General features: G+C 37.9%; 1 long non-coding RNA gene across 1 annotated transcript; it reads left to right on the top strand.

Annotated features, from left to right (window-relative positions):
* Positions 1-375: 375 nt before the first annotated feature.
* Positions 376-16339, top strand: LOC146495870 (uncharacterized). The gene is made up of 3 exons (XR_014871221.1): positions 376-3750; positions 9391-9459; positions 11865-16339. It is a non-coding gene; the product is annotated as an uncharacterized LOC146495870 (long non-coding RNA).
* Positions 16340-16819: the final 480 nt, after the last annotated feature.

Genomic DNA, 16819 nt, shown 5'->3' with positions numbered 1-16819 from the left:
CCAAAAGGAGAATTGCTTGTCAAACCACAAACAACTTATTAAGACTTTTTGAGACACACTTAAGCCTTATAGAGTTGACTTATTGTCTTTGTTTTTAAAACGACTGGGATGAATTGATAAGACCTGACTAATAACTCCATTTCCCTGTTTCCCAGTGTTCCCCTGCGTAGCTGAAAAGCTGCTCCCTAGCATTAACTCTCTCCATCAAGATGGTACATTTGTTCTTGAACATTACATAACTCCTCAATTAAACTTTTGAATTTTGAAGCAAGCAAGCAAACTGGCCTGTAAATGGCCTGTATTTGTATAGCTGTCTGTATTGGGTCCTGCTGTGGGCCCCATCATTATTTCAGATGAGCTTTTCTTATTCTTATTCTGAGTGATGTGAGCTAAAGATGGTTTAGGCCCTGACACAGATTTGTTTTCATAACTCTAGACTTGACTTGGTCTTTTCACAGTTGACTTAACACTGACTTTTTCCAGTTACCTTAGAATTGTCTCATATATGCATTGGAGAATTCTGGGTCAGACATACTGAATATTTCAAAGCCGATGTAAACTGTCAGTCAGGGACTGATACTGGCAGAAGATGCTTTGAATTTGCAACCAAAGATTATAAGCAAAAATAAATATAACTGGATGTGGATATGATTCTTATCCACATTCTCTCCCATAATATCTAATATTAAGTATTCCACTTGAGTGCTTTGATTAAATTTTAGATGCTCAAACTGTCAATGAATGACTTCTCAATTACAAAACTAAATTAGTGTCTGCATTTCCACTGAACTACAACCAAGTGCAAAGGCTCATTCCTATGCTGAAGAAGATATACACTCTGTACCATTCATAATTAATTTTCTTCCTGCTGAACATACTGCTGCTAAAGCAGACTGCATTTGCTGTTAATTTACTTTTTGTTTATCCTTTCAGCTGCTTTTACAGACAATCACCATGGAGAATTGCAGTTCCTTTGTAATGAAACAGAGTGCCTTTCTGACTATATGGAAAATTTATTGTATAAAATGTTGTTTTGGCAGATGAAAGTACACGTTTGTTTTTCTGTATGACAACTGTTACAAAGAAGACTGTTTCAGCTGTAAACTTCTTAAACATTATGTTCTTTTCATACCCTCGCTACATTTCTTGAATACATAGAAAGCTATGTATATAACATTGTGATACAATGTAAGCAATTCACTCCAGTTACTGGATGTAATATGTCCTCTTGACTATTTTAGCAAAGCTCTTTTTTATTTGCCTAAATCTTGACTGATTGTAGCATTTAGCCATAACTGTAGCATGCAAGCATGTTTACAGAGATATATGTTGAAATATTGACTTTTATAAATATGCCACCTTTTTCAATAATTTTTCACTGGTAACAGTTATAACAATGGTCTAAATTATTCACATTTTCTACTGAAAGTATACCATTTCAATTAAAAAAATAAGTCATTTTAATTTGTTGGTAGCAACATATCTCAAAAGTTGAAATAGGGGAGAAAAAAGGATGGAACCGTAAATGGATCGTTTACTCCAAGTAACAGTTCAAGAAACATTTTCCAAGTAATTAGTATTTATTGGCAACAGGTCAGTAAATTTAATGGGCATAAAAAGAGAATCTTAAGCAGAGTTTCTCAGGAGTAAAGCTGGTCAGAGGTTAACCAATGTGCACAATGTGTCTATAAACATTTTTCAGAATAATGTTCTTCAGCATAAAATTGTGAAGACTAAATCACTTCCACTTTCCCGCACTGTAAAACTAAATGCCGACATCTTTGATGTTGTCTAATCATCTCTCTCCCCACCTTCTTCAAACCAATCAGCCTCTGCTCTGTGTACTTTAAATCGCACTGCTCATCTCCTACTCCTTTGTGTAACACACCTTATCCCCATCTCCACCTCTTGCAAGTCACCTCATCCAAGTCTCCATTTTATCTTCATCACCACCACCAGCATCTAGACTCTGGTAGTCCTGCACAATTCCTATCACCACTGGGATTTCTTTTTGTATGCCTCTGGTTTGGAGATATAATTGCTAGATCCTGTTGCACACTTCCTTTTCTGACCCTTGTTATGGCTTAAAAAAATGTTTCAAAAATCAAAGGTTTATGATATTGTACAAGAATCTTAAGGGACAGGAGTGCAGAGGCTTCAGAACTTGTCTCAGAATCTTCTGGTTTTAAAGATATCTTGAGCGTTAAAGTAATCCAGTGACAGTTTTCAATATTTTCACTGCAACACAGCCAAAAAATAACTTATAGTAAACAAAGTTTGTGTAGCTACCACAAGAGTGGTACTAATACTGAATTCTACAGGTGTGGGTTGATAAATTTACATGAAAGGAATTAATTTGCATGAACGGCAATGATTACCTGCACTGATTAAATTAAGCTTAAGGTTAAGCACGATAAGGAAGATTTGTAATCACTTATCTGCCTGCTTTCCTAAATGTTAGGCTGCTGTTCTGTAGATTATTACTCTCAATAAATCTGTCAACAAAAACGTATCAACAATCAACATTTCTCTTGTGCAACAATTGAATAATATTTTATTTGTGTTTTTAAATATGTACCACTGACTTTATATTTCTTTATTTATTATACTTGCCTCTTTTAAAACTTTGTACTGATGTCTTTTATATGTTCTTATCTGAGCTTGTGCAACGTAATTTTAAGCTTTCTCAAAAGTGACATTTTGAGATGCTGAATGACAATAAAGTAAATCCGGAATCTTTTCTGTTCTTTACATCACTACCACTTTCCCACGCTGTTGATCTCAGTACTGGCGTGGTTACTCTTGTACAATCTGTTAGGATGCCTGGGTCGTTGACCCAGGGTTTTTGAGTTTATTATATTATTTATAATTTCTAGTCTTTGGTTTCTTTGTTAGAGTTCTGTCTTTTGGTTTATGTCTCTGTGTTATCCTTAGTTGCTGTCTCCCCTTTCGGCTATATCCCCGTGTCCAGTCAGTGTCTGTGTCTGCCCTGGTCCCACGTCTCTGTTCCCTCTGTTGTAGTGCCTGCATGTGAGTCTGTGTCTGAAAGTTCAGTCTGTGTTATGTTTCCTGTTTTACTTTGAAAGTCCGTGTCTCATGTAAATGCGTCTGGTTGTGCTTCCTTTGTCTCGTTAGGCCTGATTTGCCCCAGTTGTGTTTCCCTCCTGTTACACATTCCCTGATTGCTCCCTCTGTGTATTTAAGCCTTGTGTTTCTCTGTGTCCGTGTCGTGATCTACCCTCATCTTGCTGTGTGTTCTGTCTGTCCGTGTAAGTTTATTTTGGAAACTCAGTTTTGTTACTTTTTTGAGTTTAGCAATTAAAGCTGTTTTGAGTTACTTTCTCTCTCCGGAGTCTGCACTTTGGGTCCACCATTCCTGCCTGCACAAAGCGCAACCTGACACAATCTTGCCTTTTCTTCTTGCCTGCCTTTTTTGAGCCAATCAGCCTCCACATTATGTGGGTTAAATCTGTGCTCTCTGTCATTCTCCCATTAATGCAACCCATCTCCACCTCACAGACTCCACAGTCAGAGCTCTAGTGGAGCCTTAGTCTGGTTGCTGAGCAGTCTCTAGCCTTGTGTGACAGAGTCCAGTCAGTGGTTATGCATAGGTTACATTCATAATCATTCTTTTTTTGTATTCACTATTAAAGCAAATTCATTGGTCCGTTTGTTCTCTACAGACAAGCTGCAGACTCAAAGTCAAATCAGTGGACTTGGACATTCTTCAACTCTCATACGGCAATTGAGGTATGTGTCCATTATATGTCTATTAAATAACATTACGGGGAGATTACAAAATGTAGTTTGTTACCGAGCCACTGGTGACCACATAAAACATTGAACTGGCTTTTTATTATCACTCATAAAGGTTGAATAAATTTCCATCATATTTAAAATGTAGCTCCATGTCTTTAATATAAACCATAAAATTTCAGTTTGGTGCTTTTCCTCTACTGTGTTCACAGAGCCAAAAAGAACTGACTTTTTGTCTTATTGCTTGCTTTGATTGCCCATTAGAGTGCCATTATTTAAACTGCGACTTTCATTGACCTCTATTGGTGACCAGTGAGTCACAGCACCCTTACAGATCTTTGGCCCAGCTAACACTGGCCTGTCAATGACACACTCAATAGCTCACAGTGAAGTGGCTTATTACAGCAGAGGGACAGATGGACTATGAGCTGAAACACAAACTGTAGACTGCAGACACTCCAGCACCGTTGTAATTGGTGAACCCACGCAGATGTGTTATGGTTTTATTTTACCAGTGATCAAAAGGGACATCATACCCAACATAAACAGAACAAAAGTGTCCAAAAGTTCCCTGTGCATGGAAGTTTCTTGAATGTGATTATAGAAGAATTCTCTTTTCTTAAGCTTTGAACTGCAAGCCAATTACCACATCGCTGTCCCTATACGGAAACGTGTTGAAAGGTTTACCCAAAAATAAGGGCCCAAACAAGACGGGTCCTTCAGGAGACATGCAAATGTGAGTCATCGTCATGAGATCACAAATAAGTAGAGATAAAGCAAGAAACTCACAAAGATAAAAACATCATTCACATACTGTATCAGCAGCCACCTTGAGGATTGTATGGCAGACAATTTAATTTTCCCTTTGCCTCAGGCACTACATTTTAGACAAACTTAAGTATTTTACTTTCAAATAATAAAAGGACATCTTGTCTTTAACTTTAAACAATATGTGTCATTCAAAACCCTGATGTACTTACATATACCAACAAATATTGTTTAGAGTTACTAAAAAAAAACAAACAAGCAAACAAAAACAGATTTTACTGACACATGTGACATTAACACCAAACTCCTCACAGTAACATATTAGGCTCTCAGCTCTCAGTCCCAGCACCACAACATACTTAAGATGCCCCACTGTATACTGTTTACAGTGCTGCATTTTTATGTCATTGAGTGGGTGGGAGATATTTTTGTCGAGCATTGCCCTTATCTTGGACAACATCCACCTCTCCAGCACCACCTTAAGGGAGTCCAGCTCCATCCCCACAACATCACTGGGCTTGCGAATCAGTTTATTGAGTCTGTTGGCATCTGCAACCCTCAATCTGCTGCCCAGCATGCAATAGCATACAGGATGTCACTGATCACAACAGACTCATAGAAAATATTGAGCATTGTTTGACAAATGTTAAAAGACCTCAACCGCCTCAGAAAATAGAGACAGCTTTGACCCTTCCTGTAGAGTGCAGTGCTGTTTTTAACCCAGTGCAGTTAATCATCACTGTGTACTCCAAGGTATTTATAGTCCCCCAATGTATTGTCCACATTGAATTGAAACAGGGATCACAGGTTTCCTGGTTTCCTGCACAATCAATTCTTTGGTTTTTGTCACTATGCTGCAGATGACTTTGCTCACACCATGTGAAAAAGGATTCCACCCAGTACTCTGTCTCATCACCCTCCCTGATGGTAAATGGTAAATGGCTTGTATTTGTATATATAACCTAATTGGTTCTCATGTGTTTTACGAGGTATTATTTAAGCAGTGCACAATTTTTCTACTCTTCTGTTGCGTCAGTTCCAATTTCATGGGACTCGTTGATGGCATCAAATCAAAAATAAAATTATGTTTGGTTTGCCTGTTAGCACACATTTTAAATTACTTCAAATTATTTCTAAATCATGGAATTCTGATTTTTTTCTCTTTTATATTTTACATCCTAACTTTTGGGGGGAAATTGAAATTGCAAAATGTGCAAAATTACTGTGTTTAGACACATTTAATGTGAATATAATATTTTGTACCATATTTTACAGGACATAAACGTCCAAGTATTTACCATGGAATATAGTAAATATATTTAGTAGTATGAATGTTTCAAAACCATTTCAACTACTCACCCACAAGTATGCTGGTCAAGAGATTGCATTGGACAATTGTGCTTGTAATGAAGCACACAGAGCTCAAGTTACATGGAAACCTCATTCGTCCTGACTTTTAGACCTTGGATTAAGTGTTCAAGGAGAGAATATGTCTAGTGGGACCTTAGCTCTCAGTGTAGGGGAGAGGGAGAAAGAACAGAGAAAGTAGTGAGTTCTCATCTCTGTAGATGACTTGTCTGGTAATGGGTTTGGTAGGAAATGATGACAGCAATAGAAGGTCATTTCTGATGTGGTTTGAAGATTGTTTAGGGATTTCCACGATGGAAAAAAAAGAAAAAGAATGTCTATTACTTGTTTTACGCTTTAAAAAACAAAACATGAGTCCTCCCAAATGAAGAGGTCAGTGATCTATGAGTGCAGGAAAAACAACATCAAGTGTGTCATACAACAGTGGTCAGACCATTTTGCACACAAGCATAAACCAGGGAATCCTCTGCTTTCTTTCCTTGCTTTGTTTCCCTTAGATTTATACCCACTAATCAAAACAAATCAGGATGGCATCCTTCATGTTGACAGCACATAGCACTCCAGAGAGTTGAGTCATTTGATCTGGATGGCTGGCTTTCCCTCGCCTCAGCCTGTTGCTTGTAGCAGGGGAGTCACAAATCTCATTGTATTAACACCAGCTTGGCTGAGACAGGGGATTTAGGCCTGAGAGCTGAATCCACTACTCACTCTGTGGATGAGGATCATATACAGTGTTTGGGCTTATAGTATCCAATGGAGATCTGAGCTGTGGGGAGGAAACACTGTGCATCACTAGAAATATATAACCTGTGCTATAATGCAACACTAAAAATGTGTATCGTTTATAATAATTATCTTGTTCATCTTGTTACAGAGCAATGTTTGCTGGCATTCTTATGAATGTTACTATGACACACACACACACACTATTAACCTGAATATTTTTATAGATCAGACACATAGTGATGGCACTCCCTGACATCAGTGGTCTCTTTGAGTATATTAATGCATCTTGCCAAAGCAGCACAAGAAAATGACTCAGCCTTCAAATTCCCCTGATCTCAATCAAATCTGGCATCTGTGAAATTCTATGGAAGCCTCAGGACCCAAAGGCTCTACTGCTACCCGACACTACAGGATACTCGCAGAGCAAGAAAGGCAAATATACCTTAAGTCTTTAAAGACCTACTTGAAAAAAATAAGTCAATAACAGTGAGCACAAGAGTTACCTGACCATAACCTGTGAGCAGTTATGGCTGCAGAAAGCTGAAACATTGCATCCACCACATGAAGTTCATACGAACAGTGTCTCCTAATGTTGGTTTAACCTGGATTCTCAGGTTTAAACAAACTCCTGCAGCCTGTGGATCTTGAGCACCTCTGCCAATAATATATTGGCAAGCTTGAGTTTTGAATTACTAGCCATCAGTTACAGTACATACATGGCTCTACCCTACTTGGCTCCTTCAAATTGGTATACATTCCTCATATGAATCTAATCTGTTACACTTTAAATAAAATAAGTAGCTGAAATAGCCCTTCTTAATTACGTTGTGGATACTGTAAGTAGTTAAAATAACAGACAATAATTCAGCCTTAAAGGTTATCTTAAAGTGTGCAACAAAATTGCATTAACTAGCAACCAATGAGAGTATCAGCTGACCACATTTCTGACTGTATTTCTGCACACCATCTTGTTGACAGTTACTTTTGTGATTTAATTGCCAAGAAAATCTTTTCAACTTCGGGTAGCCAGCAAGACTTTTGCAGATAGCAGCTGTGTGTTTGTTCCACACAGCTGAGCTCTCAGAAGATAGCATTGCAATGAATTACTGATGACTGGATGGCAGAAATGTCAAATGGTCCCCACCAACGCAAACACGCAGATATCGATCTCTTTTCAGGATCTGAATATGGTCACATAAGGCGATGACATTCAGATGATGATTTCTGCATCAGCATGAAAGGTGGAAGAGACAAAAAAAAAAAAAATAACCCCACACAGTCTGAACACATCAAAGTCAGCAGACCTTTAAGCTAATTAATTTGTCCTTTCTAGAAGGATTAATGCTTAGGTGGTTTCCTGCTTGTATTATTTTTAACATCTGTTCTTTGAAACAGCATATCTGTGGTTTGCTTTAGTAGCACACCAGTCGAAACCCCACTGTGTCCCAGACATTGTAATTGGATGTTTAAACTGTAAAAATGTAACATGAAAAAAAAAAAAAATAGATAATTAAAAGTCCAAAATAACCCTGATTTTTATGTAGCTGTAAAGGTGTGCACAGTGATACAGTTTTCTGTAGATCAGCATTGCAAGTAAAGGTTATCACTGAGCAGCTGAGCTTTGTTCACACTCTCAGAAATGTATTTTAAATTCTTTTGATGATCCTAAAAGTTACCAGATATTCAGAATATGTCAGACTAAATCACAGGAATATGGCTATAACATGATGAATACGACACCTTGTTCATCTCTGCATTTGATGGTAAGATTTCATCGATCAAAAATATGATGCTTGACTATTTGACTGTATATACAGGCTCTTACTTCACTACACACCATCAAGCAGGACAGTGACTGTCTCCAGTAATACTAATAATATACATAACAGATTGAAACATTTAATATCACTGCAATTAAATGGCAAAGTACAATATCATGGGCAACAAAGGGCAAACCCTGAACCCTTAACTTCCACAGTAAGGTACTGTTGTTCTTGAGTTTCCATATTTTCTGTATGAAAATCCCTCACTTAAGTTTGTCTGTGTCCATATTTACTTGTGGATGTCTCACTGCAGCTCTGAGCTAGTGGGACTAGTCCTGCGGTTGGCAACTACTGCCTCAAAGAGTAGTGTCACTTTGTTAGGTACACCTGTCCAGTTGCTCAGATGCCCCACCCACTTGCTGTTTAAGACACCCTTAAAGGTGTCAAATATGTCAGTGGAAAGAGCATAAAGGCACTTTTTCAGATTTATTTTAAATTCAGAGCCCTTTAAAGTCAGGATAATTAAGAGGGTTAATATTGTAGCATGTGCTCTGGGCTTTGTGTGTGCTTATCTTTATAGATGCATCATATTTCTCATGTCAGCTCTCAAAAGCTTTTTAATTAGCTTGATTACAAAGACTGTTATTGCGTCTCGCTCTGAACAACAACAGTTCCTCGTGATACATGAGAAGTTCAAGCTGATGTTTGATGTTTTGAGCTTCAAGTGCAGGGAAGTGGGAGAAAAAGAAAACATGATACTGTCTTCTTCAAAAACAATTAGGGTAAACGTGGAGACTGTTAACCCTCCAGCTGTCTTCTGTAAATCCCTAAATATGTTATGGGCCTGGGTATTTCACCCAGAGTTCTGAATTTAATACTTTGCTTATATTGGCCCCTTTTTCTTCTGTGTGCTTGTTGTTTAATATTTGGAGTCTTAGCTATTTGTTCCAGTTTTGGTTATAGAATTTGAGTTTTGTTATTTTGCATGTGCTTTGTGTGTTAATTCCAGGTTGTTGTACAGTCCACAATATAAACAAATGCATTAAGTTACACAGGAGGGGTACATCAGGTCTAAAAGGTAAGTGGTGTTCTAAATCTGACCTATTAGTTCTATGATTTGATTTTAAGCCTTGAAAGATGGAATTACCTACTGGAGTCAATATCAACAATATATCATGCATTTTACTTTCAAAACATAATTCACAAAGAAACTTACTCTTTACATACTACTTGACTCAACACTATGGTATAGAACCCGCTTTTATTAAAACAGGGCACATTATGGAAGACTGACAGCTTCAGGGCCAAAGTGAAGTGTTAAGTTGCAGACAGCGCTAGCAGTGGCTTTATCCCACACTAATTCTTTGAAAAACTGCAGCAAAAAAGAAAAAAAAAGAAAAACATCAAAACTAGAAGATGATGAATAGATTGAACAAGAATCTCGTGGGCACCAGCTCATATCTCCTTTTTGATCACAGCTTGTTTTGAACTGTGCAGAAAAGGGGCTAAGAGTTACAGTTTTCCTTCTGCACACTTTTATAATCACATTTTTGATGTGAAGTGAGACGGGCAGCCAAACCCTACAAACAGTTAAGGTATTCCACTGCAGGGAAGTTTACTCTGGCTTCAGTCCTGACTGGCAAAGAGGGGGAGAGTTGGAGAAATTGGAAAATAAGAACCTGGAGCGAGAGAAGCAGACAGACGGTGTGATAAATGAGGGATACTAAAACTGTGAATTACTCTAAAACTGGAAGAGGAGAAAACACAAAAGGATTTAAGGTCTGGTAACAGCAGAGAGAAATAATCTAATATGTGGTTCTAACTACCTTCATGGCAGGAGCAGCATTAGAGTAACGGTTTGTTGTGATGGCTAAAGGAATCAATTAACCGTATAACTTACACCAAAACTGCTAACATGCCAAAACGCATACTGCACAATGCCAAAAAAAGTTTTTCACTCTTCTACTTCATCACTTTTCAGCAGGTGGCAAGTCAACACTAAGAAAAATGGCTACTATATGAATGTTATATTACTGAGACATCAGGGGCATCACTGTTTTAGCCCCAAATCTTTGTTTTCTGGTGCCAGATGTGAACTGATCTAGGCTACGTTCACACTGCAGGTCTTATGCTCAATTCCGATTTTTTGATCAGATCCAATTTTTTTGTCTGGCTGTTCACACTACAATTAAAATGTGACTGCAAACGCGCTCTAGTGTGAACCCTCAAAGCGGCCCACATGCGCAGAAGAAGACGGCAACACAACGCGCTCTGTTTCGACCCAGACCAAACAGTACTGTTTGACTGATGGCCGTTACTATGAAGACTTGTTTCAGACTTTACGTTTTCCAATTTTGCTTTAAGTTATTTTGTTATTTACAAATGGCCTAATAATTATCCTTATTGCTGTTTTAGAGAGGAGCGGTGCTTCAAAGGATAGTTGCAGATTTCTGTCAGAATCTGCAGATTATACAGTACAAATAAAATGTTCACGTTTCTCCAACGTTATCTTCCAAACAGTTTCACCAGATGGCCAGGAAGCGTTCGCGATGTCTTCTCTGGTGCTGATAATTGGCGTCTGTCTTATGTCGGTGACGTAAAAGACGGATTTAATGCGACATGACCATCAAACAGCAGTCGCTTTCTAAAACATCAGATATGTATTGGATTCGGTACATTTGTGCTGTTCAAACTGTCATACCATGATCGGATATGGGTCGCATACGGTCAAAAAAGTCGGATTTGATGCGCTTTCGCCTGCAGTGTGAACGTAGCCTTAAAGCAGAAGGTAGAGTGCTACATTATCAGATTACGGGCAAGCTTTGTTAACGTTCGTTTTACTATAGTGACCCAAACTGTTCTTCCACCAAGCTGTAAAATTGTTCCTTTTTAACACTAGATATTTTAACATGGGAATTTCAAAGCAGGTATTTGTCAACAGATGATGACAGTGTTCGTAGCTATCCACGTTTCGAATATTTTTCATTAAAACAATAGAAAGACACTTAAATGTGTAATAACTTGTGGAGGGGAATTACCCAAACCCCAGAAAGAGATGCAGTGATGTGTCATCAGAAGTGGAAATATTTGAGAAATTGGTGAAAGCAGTTAAAAGGAAGAAGTGGTGCAACAGGTGGCAATGTTTCTATTGCTGCAATTGTGTCCTTATGTAGCTGGCTTTTTAGCGATATGAAACAATGGGAAATCTACTCTAACTTTCCAATGGATGTAATATTAATAACATTTTCTGTTCTGTTCATAACGTTTATATAAAAACACACTCTGAGTTGAGATGATTATCCCTATTACATAAATATTGCTATTGTCAACAAAAACAAAGTAACAACATTGATCTATTTAAAGTCAGGAGTTGAGGAACCAGCCATACTATTCCTTTGACTGATGTTTTCTTTTGTCTGATCCTTGTAGATGTGTACTGTACCACCTGTTTACATGGTTTTATATTATGTTTCTGTATTGCAGGCAAAGAAAAGCACAGCTCCAGCACAGCAAATTCCTGACAGTGGGAATCCACAAGACTGTACTTCACACCATCACCCCCCACCAGTGACCCCAACAGTCATCACGCACTCACAGTCACTACAAAGCATCCAAATATGATCTGTTTCCCCACCAAATCCCTCGAAAGAAAATGTCAGCCCACTCCCACTGAGAATGCCATCTTTCTCCACCCAAGAAAAAAAAAATATCAGGGAAAACTGGACGGAGGAACAGCAGTTTGGAATTAAGGTTGCAGAAATCCTGACAAAGTTAGCGCCCTGGGAGTGAAATTAGGTTCAGTTTTATGAGTCCCTTTACCACAGAAAAAAAGGATGGGGAAGAACTTCAGGCATGAAGTTTGACATTTGTAAAAAGAACCCATACAAAAATGCCCTGTAAATTGTGGGTTGTAGTAATGAATGTGGGGGATGACAAAATGCTTCCCATCATTAGCACTGAGACACAGTGAGTAGTTCCCGATTCTCGAGAATTCCCATGCAATTTCCATCCTATGTGTTTCAGATGGCAAGAAGACATATTGCAACATATTCCAGATGGCTCAGCATACCTCTGGGATGATTCTAGACAAGGTGCAGCGAGGCAGTCTACAACTTACTGCCACACTCACCTGAGAACATCCTTATGCTAGGTAGCATAAAGTCACCAACAGTATTCATTAATTGCTGGCTCAAAAGTCAAATTTTGCAGAGGATATCTTGACATATTGGTGTTGCTTCTCCTCATCCATTGTGTGCATTCCCCGCACTACTGAACTCCCCGTCTTTAGTCCTGTTCGCACTGAGTGGCCTCACACACCATTTTCTTGCTTTCCTCACTTTTCTCTTTTTTGTGTTTGGTACAAACACAAGTCAACAGAAAAAGAAGCATCTTTTTTCACCCTCGAGCATAGATGCTGGCATTTTTAATAGAGTAGAGGTAGAGAATGTGTCCACTATTTGTAGATCTCAATTGTACATACGTGAAAGCAAGCCCTCTGTACAGACTTTAAACCAACTTTTAACAAATATCATAGGATAACATAATCATCTGTTTCCTGTTCTTCTCTTGTTTTTATTCATTCTGTGGGAGAAAACAGAAATACAAATACAATGCAGAGGATTATTCAATACACATCTTCCAAAACAGAAATAGAAATAAACAAATCTATTAACAAATTACCCATATACAAATGCAAGTACAACTTTGCTACTAAAGTTTTAGAAATTTCACTGTGTTATCGTTTTTTAGTGCCAGAGGTAGTTCGTAGCCTTCTGTACCTGGTGAACTGTCTCAACCATTTGAAAACATGTTAATCAAATTCAGCATCCATGCCTCAAAAAGCAAAAAAACCCCAAACAAACCAAAAAACATTTTGTACATTCATCTTCTGCTTATCCAGATCCAGGTTGCCTCAACTGGTGAAACATCCTAATTTGGCACCTATCTGCAAACGAGGGACAGCTGTACTTTGAGCTCCTCCCACATTCATAAGCTCCTTATCCGATCCCTAAAGGAGAGCTTGGTCATCATTGGGAGAAATCCCCTTTTTGCCACTTCTATTTTCAGTCTTATTCTTTTGGTCAATATCTACATTTCTTTCTGGGTCAGCTCTCTTTAGCCTGGTACAGAATCCACAATACTAGAAATGCTACACCAATTCTTCCTTCAATCTCCCTCTTTCCACAACTTTTCCATTTGGGGCAGCGACTCATTCACAACAAGAGTGGGCATTCCAGCCTTTTCAGGTAACAACCATGGCCTCTAATTTGGAGGAGCTTATTCTCTTCCCAAGTCCCTCACTGTCCCAGATCATCCACAAAAAGCAGAGACAATACCAGAGTCTGACTCTCTCCCTTGGCTGTACCAAATTCTATGTATAGAAATTGTGAATAGGATGGAAAAAATGACAGCAGATGTGAACTACAAGAGGGACCTGTTTGTATCACGATGGAAGAAATGGATGGACTATATAAAAAAATGCAGGCCAGTTTTTGATTTTGACGGTGTTAACTACTAGAAGACTAGAGGAAATATTAGTTATATTAATGGAAATTAAAACACACTCCCTACATGCCTTTTGTATTTTTATTTATTTATTTTTTTGCTTTGCTTCTTTTTCTATTTTCTTTCTTTGTTTTTTTCTTCTTTCATTCCTTTTGTATGGATATTTTAGTTGTTTAAATACAGAAAAAAAGAAAAATACATGTAGTGACAAATTGTTGAAGTTGATGGTATTGTACAGTGATTCCTAAATGTCAATTTAAAAAAAAAATAAAAAAAAAATAAATTGTGAACAGAATTAGGAACAAAGAGCAGCCACGGCAGAGTCCAACAATCACTGGAAACAAGCCTGACTAGTTGTACAGGGACCAAAAAGCCTGCGACAAAGTGTCCAATACCCAACAATCCCAGAGCACCCTTCCCACACACCACTAGTAGTTGTTAAACTTGCTATTAAAATGTTCTCAGTTTTATTCAGTTGCAAAAATAACAATGAAATTTCGTAGTGTATAATCATTGTTTTCATTTTTTATGTATGCAACGAGTTCACTCTCGTAGAATTGCAGTTGGGAGTTTTTGCTTGACTCTTAGTACACATGCCACAGCTAGCGAACTAAGCATTAACATGCTAACCATATTCAGCCAATAACTTTCTTTTTTGTGAGTTAGCAAAACCAGCAAGTCTTCCAGCTAAACAATCCTAACAGTCATTTGAACCTACACTCCATTTCCTTCCATCTATCTTGCTGTTTAAGTCATGGTTAGGTTTAAAATATTTTTTTTACAGTGTTACACAAAATATCATCAAGGTGGCTCTATATAAAGGTGACAACAGAATTTACGTGTTTTTCAGACTTATGCTAGGACTTAGAATTTTTTCTGTGTTCAATCAGACTTACAAATTTCAGGAAATACAAGACGTGGAAGTTGTGTTGCCATTTATTTTTAGCTTTTTTTGTAAATTTAATGTTATTACAGGTTCATTAGTAAGTTATAGAACGTTATGTCATTAGGAAATAACCAGGCTTCTTCGTCATCACTTACCTGACGTGTCTGACAGTCACCTAGCTATTTAGTGGATAAGTGTGAGGGTTATCAGCTGTTGCATAATTCTCTCTTTAACCATTATTTTAATTGGGAAGGTGATACTTTGCAGAAGAAATGGTTTCAAATGGATCTCAGGATGTTTCAAATCACTTCCCTGTTTGATTTGTAACACATATGAGGCATGGGAGTCTGTGTGATTAATACATGCTGTCATATTAATGTCCGATTACACCTCGCATAGAAAAACCAGGGTGGCTGTGTGCTGAGTGAATTGCTGGGACAAATCATGAAGGTTATAGTAGAGCCAAAATAACTGAGAAGACCAGTCTGTTTAGTTATGCTGTGATTTTCAGTGCATGGCACTCATGGGAGAGATGACTTTCTACTGTGTGTGAAGCACATTGCCAAGCCTGGCAACAGACAATGCACTGCAGAAATGCGATATGTTTAATAATGGAACCAAATCAAGGCTAGAGTATTTTTAATCTTTCAGCTGTGAAAACACTACAGGGGTGTCGCAACAGGAATCCCTGTCAACTCCAAAGTCAACTGTTTTGTTACGAAGTGACAATACTAATGCAGGCTAAAGAGCCTCTCGCTGTGACACAGTTAAACAATTTTGGGAAGCATATTAAGATTTAAGAAAAAAAAAAAATTTGTATACATGCAGTCAGTTTTGCCCAAGTGATAAAAGTGAGATTATATAACTGTGCATCTCTTTGAGGAACAAAGTTTCTTTTGTAGAGCTGTGAGATGATAAGCCGTCAGATCTGCTACACTTGACTTTAGGAAATTATCTCTATAGGTTTTCCTCTCCACCCTTGAATGCCTCCCATATTCAATTCACATATCTATTTGGGCATGTAATGAAATGAAGTTATTACAGCTATCAAATAAGTTCAGCTGATGTAATGAGAGCATGCATTATCTCAATTTATGTTGTTATTCACCAAATTGAATTAATCATCCTGACAAAAAAAGGGAGAGGAGCACAGCACTGTATTTACATACAAATGAGTCACATTGAGGCTCTATCTTAGATGTGCACAGGTGAAATGTGCTTCAGTGACGTCTCTGTAATCTGATCTTGTGAGGTCCTTAACAGGGCCAACACATAATTTATTTTATCTTCAAGATGAATAAAGTAATTCTGAGTATAATTGGAAGCTTTGTCAGTGAAAGCAGTGCAATCTGTCACCTGGACACAAAGCCTCAGGCTTACAAATGTTTATATAAGGATTAGAAGCTGGGGTCATATATGGAGGTGAAGTTTTCCATTTTGAACACTAAAATCAATACAAGTTGCGCACAGTAGTTTGTTAAGTTAATGCAAATTGAATCACAGTTTGAAGAGCACCAAGGAACTCAGGAAGGATGGGATATATATTCCTATTATCTACTTTAGGTTTTTTTTTTACCATAGTGCAAATGGTGCAAAAAGGTATGAAGAGTGAGGACCCAAGATTGCAGATCCAGAGGCCGAAGGAAGTTTAACTAAATGCAAGCCCTTTATTGAACTGATATGTAAACAGCATGACAAAACAACACAAAACTAAACCAAAAAAATAAATGCAAACTAAACTCACTTAGAAAGAGTAGGAACAAGACTACCATCAGGGAACTGAACAGTAGACTCTAACACAAGACAAGGTGAGACTGATGCAATATATAGAGGAAGTGGAGACAAACCGGAACACATCAGGAGGAAATCACTGATAATGAGATGAGGGAAGTAAAACTCAACATAATGCACACTAGGCAAACGACTATCACAATAAAACAGGAAACATAACTAATACAAAGACCAGGACTGAGATGCACGGGCTTGACAAAAACAAACGTGGAGACATGACTAATTGGCACAGAGAAAGACCAGACAGACACCTAAA

This window comes from Neolamprologus multifasciatus, chromosome 19 (genome assembly GCF_963576455.1).
Source record: "Neolamprologus multifasciatus chromosome 19, fNeoMul1.2, whole genome shotgun sequence".
Lineage (NCBI taxonomy): Eukaryota > Metazoa > Chordata > Actinopteri > Cichliformes > Cichlidae > Neolamprologus > Neolamprologus multifasciatus.
Note: the sequence above shows the minus strand (reverse complement) of the source record. Positions and strands in the feature narration are given on the sequence as shown.